The sequence below is a fragment of the Corvus brachyrhynchos genome, unplaced genomic scaffold (assembly GCF_000691975.1).
Source record: "Corvus brachyrhynchos isolate BGI_N302 unplaced genomic scaffold, ASM69197v1 scaffold30, whole genome shotgun sequence".
NCBI lineage: Eukaryota > Metazoa > Chordata > Aves > Passeriformes > Corvidae > Corvus > Corvus brachyrhynchos.
The window spans coordinates 1183289-1192711 of NW_008235742.1; positions in this window are offsets into that span (position 1 = coordinate 1183289).

Genomic DNA, 9423 nt, shown 5'->3' on the forward strand with positions numbered 1-9423 from the left:
TCGCGCATCCCTCGGTCACGACTGCCCCGGGCTGGGACGGTGGGGGCACAGAGGCTCCCCAGGCTCTTTCCCGGGGATTCGGGGGCGTCGGTAAGGTGTGTGGCTAGGCTCGCAAAGGAGGGTGAACACAGCGGGCTGTGGGGAGGGCACCTGAATTTCAGGGTACTGAGATGCCCTGTGCAACCAGCGCCCCGGAGAATGGCGGGTCATCAGGTCTCAGAGCCGCCAGGACAAGGGTGTCCAGTCCCGCATCCTGAGCGGTAGCACACAGCCCGGCTCTCCAGGGAGGTGGCACCGCCTGGGGGCTGCAGTTCTTTGCCGATAGCAAAGCTCTGGTCCCACCCAGGCCCAGCAGGCAGCAGGGAGGGACAGGACCTTGGCCATGGCTGGGCAGCCCAGCTGTTCCAGGAGGGTGAACCGGAGCCAGGGGCGGGATGGAGGGAGGGGGCCTGCAGGGAGATGCTACTTGCTCCTCAGTCGTCGCAGATGGAGCACAAGGTGCCTCCAGGCAAGGGCTCCTCTGCTGCCATGCTCCCGCCTTGTGCTAAGATCAACAATTTTAAGTGCAAAAGTCTGCACTGGCCTGTCACTGTCATCGTTGTTAATATTTTAGCAGCTCCCAGAACCTTTCAGCGGGGCCACACAGTGCTGACACAGGAGAGGAGATATAAAAGCGTCCTGCTGCCCGCCCCAAGGAATACTCTGTCTAGACACGTTATATAAGCACATTTTGCCCTCCGCCAGGACACTTCGCAGAGGATCTCAAAACACTTCCCAAAACTGCTAATTGAGCTTTGGAGCCCAGCTGGGAGGGAACTGCTCCGGCCAAGAGCCCCCTTCTCTGGAGCAGGTACTCAGGGGCTCCTGTCTCCCAGAGCACTTGCCTGCTCACTACTTTGCCTCCACTAAAACGTGGAATTGATGCCAAGAGGTAGAGGTGTGATCGGCCCCGTGCTGCCGCTGGCAGAGGCTGGAGGCTGCAGAAGTGGGGGCAGAGTACCTGCTGCTCCAAACCCCTCCAAGCCCACAGGTGCCTGGAGGCTCCAGGGCCACCAGCTGCCAGGGAGGGGGAAGCCAGGAGCAGGGAGTCCCAGTCTGAGCTCCTTCTGGGTCTGGAGATCCTGGAACACAAGCAGGTGGCCCAGCAGCAGCAGATCCCACCTGTCCACACCAGGAGTCCCTTTCCCTGCTGCTGTCAGAGTCAGGTCCCCAGGAGCAGCAGTGCGGCACCACTGAGCCTCAGCCTGGCTCATCATAAATCACTTTGGGTTTTCAGAACCCTTTTGCCAAAGCTCAGTGCATCTGTTGGCTGTGCCATCTGATTTTCACAATGTAGGATGGGGTTTTTTTTTCCTCCCTATAAATAATTACAGGCACTCTAATGGATCTCAAATTTTACAGTACCTTGGCTGTCAGGAGCCTGCTGATGATGGTGTAGCCTTCCTCTCCAAGGAGCAGAGGCAGGGCTGGGCTCCTCCACACTTTTTTCACTTACCTTAACCCTTTTAGCCTCATCCTGCCTCCACCACAGTGCAGGGAAGGGACCATACTCCCCTTCCAGGCACGGGGATCAGGAAGTGCAGAGGTGAGGCCTCTTACCTGACCCACAGCTCCCAGCATTCCAGCACTGGGGAACATGGATGCATTTCTCCCCCTCCATGGGAACTCTGGCTTCCCTCTCCCAAGGGCAGTCCTTCACATTGCTTCTCCCCGAGATACTGTTTGTGCCAAGACCATGGTCACCCTCGAACATTTTGGTTTGCTGCAGATATCTCTGAAGCTGAAGACAAAACTCTAAACAAAGAGAAGGTCGTCTCCAGCTGCAGCTCCCTGGAATCCCATGGGACAGAGCAGCAGGAGGCACCGCACACCCAGCCCCTCTATCACGCTGTAGTTGCTCACAAAATTTCTCCCAACCCCTTGCTCAGTTCTGTACAGCGACTTTGTGCGCTTAAAGGAGCAGAAATTGGCCTACAAGGAAACAGGATCGGGCACTGCCAGGAGGGAGGGAGCTATGAGGGAATGGCATTGCCAGGAAGGAATGGGCAACACTTCCCCTTTCTTGGTGTTTCTGAAGCTCAGCAGCTCTGCTTTCAGTAAACAGGGAGTTTTACAATTACCCCAATGCTCTCCATCCTCTGGCAGCTCTGACTTCTCCCCACACAGGGAGGTGCTGGCGCTGCCCGGGGACACTGTGGCGGCCCCCCGCCAGCGGGACAGGTGATGGGTAGCGGTAACGAGCTGTCCCAGACATGATGCTATTGAGACATTGCTATTGGAACCACAGGACCCCAGGGGAAGGAGAATCCTTCCTGCAGCACCCACTGGGGTCCTACGACACCAGCTGGCTGCATCACCCGGCTCTCTGGGTGCAGTGAGAGCTGTCTATCTCCTTCCTTGGCACTGCACGGCAGGGACCAGCACCAGGCAGAACTCAGGCTTCTGGGTACAGAGGGACATGGAAGACGGGTGGGCAGAGGAGGGGCTGTGCCCAGGGGCCGAGCCAGGGTCCCACAACCAGGGAAGGTGGGTGTGGGGTGGTTCAGGCCCAGCACCACTTTCCAGGAAGGCTGGCTGGCTGAGCAAAAAAACGGCCGCCTGCCGTGGCCGTTCAGCAGCTGTTGAGCTGTAATTGCTCATTGAGTCATAATTTATTTTTTTTCCTGGTGAAAGCAGCACTGTCAGGGAATTAAAATCTTTTCAAAAGCCCATAAAGATTTCATAAACGTTTCAGAGCCAGATCAGGGGGGGTTTAGCGCCTTCACAGCCATGATCCAGGGAAGGCGATGAGGAGACCAGCAGTGGAACACTCGGCAGCTGTAACTGGTTAAAGGAACAACAGCGCTGGGCAGCACCAGTCCATGGGGAGCTGAGCAAGGCTGCATTGCCCCTGCCTGCAGCCTGCACAGGGCAGGACTGATCCCCAGTCCATAGCCTGGGCATGAGGGCCCAGCTGGGCTCCAGGTGGTTCAATTCACCTTGATTCCCATGACATACTGCTGACATGGCTTGTGGGATACAGGGATGTGGCATGGCAGCACCTCCAGGCTCCAGGAGAGCAAAAAGCTGACATGGGGCGGGTGCAGCTGCCCCAGCCCCAACAATAGCAGCGTCTTGGCTCTCACCTCTTTCTCATCAGCTCAATCAGCAGTGACCCAGCTCTGGCCAGCTGGGAAGTTCAGCCCCACAGCCTGTATGGGCGAGGGGCACAGGCCCCACAAACACCCATGTTTGAGTTCAGACCAGCCTAAGGTGTCCTCAAAAGCAAAGGTTTGCACTCTGGAAGAGCTGATGTAAACATGGAATCAGGTTTTCCCTTGCAGCAGCCCTTTCCAGAGGAGCAGGTGTTTGCAGGTGACGGTGGTGCCGCGTTCCCGCTGGCAGCCCCTGTGCCACCCCGAGCACGTGCTATTTTTAGTGTGAGCACGGAGCCGCCTTTGATGGTCCCTCTATGAGCTCTGCAAGATATCTGGGCCAGGCACGCACAGCTCCCACAGCCCCACTCTGCCAGAACACGCTTCCCAAGGAAGGACCCAGGATGCTGAATGAACAGGGCCTCCAGGCCGACAGGGACACACATACCGAGGGGGACTTAATGGGGGGCAGCCGTGACCCAGAGGACTGACAGAGCTGGAAGTGATTTGCACCCCAGGATCTGCACAGCCATTCCAGCACGGCGATGTAAAACCTAAACCTAACCCTAACCCCAACATTAAACCAGAACCTAACCGTAACCTGAATCACAAACCCAACCCTAACCCCAACCCCAACCCCAACCCTAAACCTAACCCCAAACACAACCCTAACCCTAACCCCAAACCAAAAGCTAACCCTAACCCTAACCCAAAACCCAACCATAACCCCAACCCTAACCCCAACCCCAAATGTAACCCCAACCCTAACCCCAGCCCATGGGCACCGCAGGCAGGACAGCCCCATTCTCTAACCAGGATGCAGAAACAAGAGCACAAATGGGTCAGAGCTGAGCTGAGCGCCCATCTGGGCACCCACGGGTGCAGGACCCCACCCCCTCCCCTGCTGTGGGGGTAACAGACGGACCCCTGGCACTGCTCCTGGAACCTGCTGGCTCTGGCACCTCTCACCAGCATTGGGCATCACTTCAAGAGGCACTTGAGTGACAGAGGCACCACTAACTCATTGTTAGGGGAGAGGCTGCTGTTATTTTACGGCCGTCATTATTTCCTTCCTAGTGTAACTTTTAATTAAAATCTACGGAAGGCCGATAACTGCTCCCTCCGCATAATTGCAGGGAGTAAATTTTATTATATAGGAAAGTGGTTTTAATTTTTAATAGACTTATTTTTAAGGAAGAGCAACACTTTGAAGGGATCTGTGAGCCCCAGTAACATTATCAAAGGCGAGAAGAGGAACAAAGATGGGTTTATTACCTGTTCCCCATAAAACTGTTATTTTAGGGGAGTTTTGTGCTTCCTCCTAATGAGAGATGAATTGCACCAGCTTCATTTGGTGTAGGAGGAAAATTAAAATGAAACTGATAAGAGCCCAGCCTCTAGCTCCTGACTTACCTCCCAATTATAAATGAAAGCTCACAGGCATTCCAGAGATGGGGCTTGATGCCTACATTAATTATAAATAAATTATCTACACTTAATGTTTAAATGAAATTTCAGATAAAGCTTTATATTTAGAAAAGCGTTGCATCAGTGCATAAATATTTATGCAAGGAGTCTGGGTGAACTGCGGCTGCTTCAGCGTGACGTCGGAGCAGAGCTGGAGCAGGGAGCCTTGGCTGGGCTCTTGGAGGAAGAGGCGCTGAGCCCACCGGAGCCGGGAGGGGAACAGGACAGTTGGGTCCTAAACCCGACCCAGCACTGGTGTTTGGAGAGGGGAGGTGATGGGACACTCTGGGTGCATATCAGCCTGACGTTGTCAGAGCAGCAGCACGCACTGCCCATGGCCAGGGAGGCTGGTGACAGTGACAATCCCCCAACACTCCCGTCTTTCTCCAGCCCTCAAGACCCTGTGGGAGTGTCCCACGGGACCCCTGAGGCAGGTGCTGCCAGGGCTGGGGTGAGCCTTTAAAGCAGCCAGAGTGGAAGAGGAGAAACCTGACAGGCCCCAGCTGAAAGCTGTGTGGGAAAACAGTAAGGGAGGATAAATAAAGTTGATTGAAATTGTTCAGCCCCAGCCACTTGTGCAGGAGTCCAGACAAGGTCCAGGCAGGATTCAGCATCCTGAGCAGCCACTGATGAGGTGGGACGTCATCCCTAAGGACACAGTGAGCTGCCTGTGCCCACACTCCTGGCCACCCCCGGGATCTGCTTCATGCCATCAAAATCTGGGTTGCAGCAGCCTTCCAGGGCCATGGGTGTATTTGTCTGATTTCTTTCTGATGCCTGAGACAGAGAATCCCTATCAGGAAGAACATCCCAGTCAGAGAGAACATCCTGGCCAGGTGCACACATGACCCACCAGCGAGGGCTGAGCAGGCAGAGCAGGGAGCAGTTGGCCCAGGAATTTTAGCAGGGTCACCTTTGGTATCACAGTGCTGCACAGTCCTCGTTCTGCAACGGGAGCAGTATCTCATTTCTTCCTCAATTAGCTCCTGATTATCAGTGTCCCAGGGCCCCTTTCCAGTCTCTGTTTAATGCACCATTAATAATTCATTTCTCAGATAGCAGGAACGCAGCGCAAGGTTGGGGCTTTGTGACTAATAAGTACCAGAGCAACTCTCATCTCCAAGGGACAAATGAAGGCAACACAAAATAAAGTGGAAGAATCAAAGATAATATATTTAGTGGCCTTTAATCAAACACTGCATAACAGGTTTGATTACTCAGGTGAAGAACACACACCCACACTGGGCTCCCATGCCTCGCCAGCATCATCCCCATCCCACTGCCTTCCCAGAGGGAAATTGAGGCACCTCGAGTTAAAACTAGGGCTGGCCTGCACTGCCCTCCTCCCAGGGTTAGGGGTTTAGGTACAAACTAGACCTTTCCTCAAGCTGGAAAATCCCAGGACCAGATTTCCCGGTGCCCAGCAGAGCCAGCACAGTCGCTGAGGAGTCACACGCACGCTGGCAGCTGCACATTAAGTGTGACGGGATTCTGACAGATCCAATTATAAAGCCAGGTCTCAGCAGAATTGCAGCCCTAAGATTTAGTGCATGAAATTTTGTTTGGGAATTTTTGGATATTGCAGCTTGTGCCAGGGGTCCCCGCAGGCCCCAGACTGTGCCAGCACCAGCCAGCTGTCCCTGGGTCTTACCCCACCATGTTGCATCCCCTCCCTGCCACATCCTGCCAATGCCCAGCCCAAATAGAGTCACCTAAAAACGGCAAGAAGGAGAGAACCCACCCCCAGCAGCACTGAGGAAGGGGGGACCTGCAGCCCCCTGCTCTTCTGTCCCACAGAGACGTGCCCTGGCCCAGGGACTGCCCCTGCCCCTGCACAGTCTCTGGGATCACACACAGACTACGAGCTGTAAATCACTTGACTCCCAGTGGCTGAGGATCTGCCCGGGCCTTTCCACACTGCCCTAGGATGCTATTTTTAGCCCTTTCCTAGAAAAACAAGGTGGGCATGTGTGATGGTCCTGTTCTCGGCTGACCAGGGACTTGGCTGCCCTGGGAATGCTCCTCAGAGGAAAGCAGCCAAGAAACCTCCAGGGACCGAAACCTCCAGGGCCATGGAGGACGCAAGGATGTGAGTCCAGCTGCTCCCACGGTGCGTTGGTCCAAAGAGAAGTCAAGTCTCTTTGCCAAGTGTAGGGCTGTTGTGCCCCAGCCAGTGCTGCAGGACCTTCTTCCATTAAAACCCCGGGATTAGGGGGTTTGTTTTACTTTTTCTAAGTGGCTGACAAGGGACCCTGGGATCACGGGTGGGCACAAAGCTTGGGATGAAAGCTGGCAGCCTGCAGCACTGCCGCCATTGGATCAGATCAGAGCTGCAGCACCATCCCCTGGCTCGGGAACCCAGGAGCTGTTGGGAAAACAGATTTGCCTTTCCATCCGCGAGGCTGTTCCATCCTCTGCCATCCGCAGCTGAGTCCGGGCTGGCAGGAGCAGCCAGAAGACGGTGCCGGGGGGCTCAGTGACTGTGGGAGGCTGGAGTCTTCCCAGTCCTGACTTTTGTGCCCTCCTGGGGACACCCAGTGAAGAGCTGCAGTCCTTTCCCCAAGCCCAGATGGCTCCTGTGCACTGGCACCTCACGGCTGGGCGGGTGGGATCCACACCGGGCACAGGCTTCAGCGGGCATCCGAGTGCCACCCAGCAGGGACACCTCCCTGATTCCCCTGGGATGAGCAGCCCCTGGTCCTGACGTCCTCATCCCAGTGCTCCCGCAATGCCCTGGGCTCGTGCCTCGCCGTGCCGCTGCGTGCCGGGGAGCTGTTCCAACCTAAGCAGAATAAACCTGCAGTGGTTATATTTCCTGCCTCCCGCTCGGGGCGCGAGGGAAATTGTTTGATGCTAATCCCCTTGTTTAATCCAGCGGCATCCTGACATGCGAACAGTCAGGATTAACTCCCGGGGGGAACCGTCCGACAAGCGGCCGGCGGTGGCGGGGCCGGCGCAGCCGAGCAGGACAGGGACGCACCCGAACGCTCTGCGGGCTCCCGTGCGCTCCCGGCAGCGGAGAAGAGGGGATGAAGGAACAAAGTGGGGAGAGGGCTTCTGGTTTTCGGGATGGAAGTCCTCCACCACAAGCACTTCTCTCCAGACTGGAATTTCTCCTGGTACAGAGAGGGAAGTTCCAGCTGTCCCGGGAAAGGTCACCTCGGGGTCTGACGTGCTCCCGGGCTCTGGAAGAGATGCTGTGCAATAGCCAGATTTTCAGATGTGCCTGGGAAGCAAAATTCAGTCCCCATCCCCCTCACCCAGGATGCCACCGGACTCCTGCTACTCATCCTGCTGCTGCCTGAGCCAGAGTCACAAAGCAGGATGGAGCCACCCCCAGGGCAGGACCCTCAGCCCCAGGCACCTCTTTGATAAAGGTGCTTGAGGTCCTGCTTTGGCTGCTCTGTGCCCTTCTTGCTGCAGACCTGCCCTGGATTTCAAATTTCAATTTGCCTGACTTTATCTTTCGGCCCCAGTTCTCATTATTCCTCTCTCTGCCAAGTAAAAGAGCCCTTTAATACCCAGCAGTTTTCTCCCCAGGAAGACACTTGCATGCTGTAATCAAGTCACATCTCAGGCTCCTTCCCGATAAGTCGAACAGGCTGAGCACTAAGTCCCGCTAAACACCAGCCTGGGGAAAGGGCTGACCTGAGGCGCTGCCAGGTGGAGGAGCCGGAGGTTTTCCAGCTGGTGCCTTGCGAGGGGAATCGGTGCTTTCTGACGCACTGATGACAAATGAAATGAGCTGTGAGAAACAAATTGCTGCATTGCCCTGACTCTGTGAGCACACCCGGCTGCCAGGGGCACGGGGGTTGCTGGGGTAGGAGGACAGAGGCGTTCCTGGGGCTGTCCCCATCCTGGCAGCCTGTGGGCCAGGGGCAAACTCCTTCACGGTGCTTCTGCCAGCAGAACTTGCTGCAGCAGTGTTTGCTGCGGGGCTAATGGTGCCCATCTCTGCTTACAGGCAGCCAGTCGTGATGGCTGGAACATAAGTGCTTTGGGGAGCTGAGATAAGCAAAGGTGCTTTGAGCCACAGACTTCTTCCAGCCTGGGGATTTGGCCACAGGAGGCCAGCTCTGAAGAATGCTAGTCCTGAAGGATGCTGGCTCAGAAGGATGCCAGCCCTGAAGGACACCGACCAAGGTCGCAGCACCGATCACTGCGGCTCGGCTGCTCCCTGCTGCCAGGCCCAAGGTGCCCGAGCCCCTGGGAAGGAGAAGTCAGATGCAGCTGACGTTGCAGCAGGGACGCAGAGGGAAGAACAAGCAGAGGCTGGATACAGACCCACTTGCAAAACCACAGAGATTCACAATGCTGTCCTGGCCTTGTATCCCTGAAGTCAGCTGCACCCCTTCAAAAAGGGGCAAGTTTGTCACAGAAATTCTGGTTTGGAGCACCCAAGCGGACAGCCAGATCTACCAGGGCTAGTGAGAGGTTGCACCACCCAGTGCTGTGGACACCCACTGGGCTAACTCACAACCTGAATTCTCCAAGCACAAATCAGGGCAATTTGAGCTGAGCAAAACGATCTGGGGTCCCTGCGGGAGAGATCCTGCCTAGGGAGCAGGAGGAGAGGCCATCCCAGCCCACAAGGAGCTACAAATAACTCAAATGGCCTCATTACCCAGTTTCTGATGAACAGAAGTTTGGTTTCCCCGGGGCCATCTCCACCTGAAAGCGGGCTGTGTGTGCCTGACACTGCGGGAGCCTCTGGTACCAAAGTCAGGCAGGAGCAGGACTCTGGTCCCCTGCACGTGTCCTCGTCCTTCTGCAGCTCCCCGCCACCCGCGGAGCCACCTGTGACCTGCCGAGCCTCCGCGCT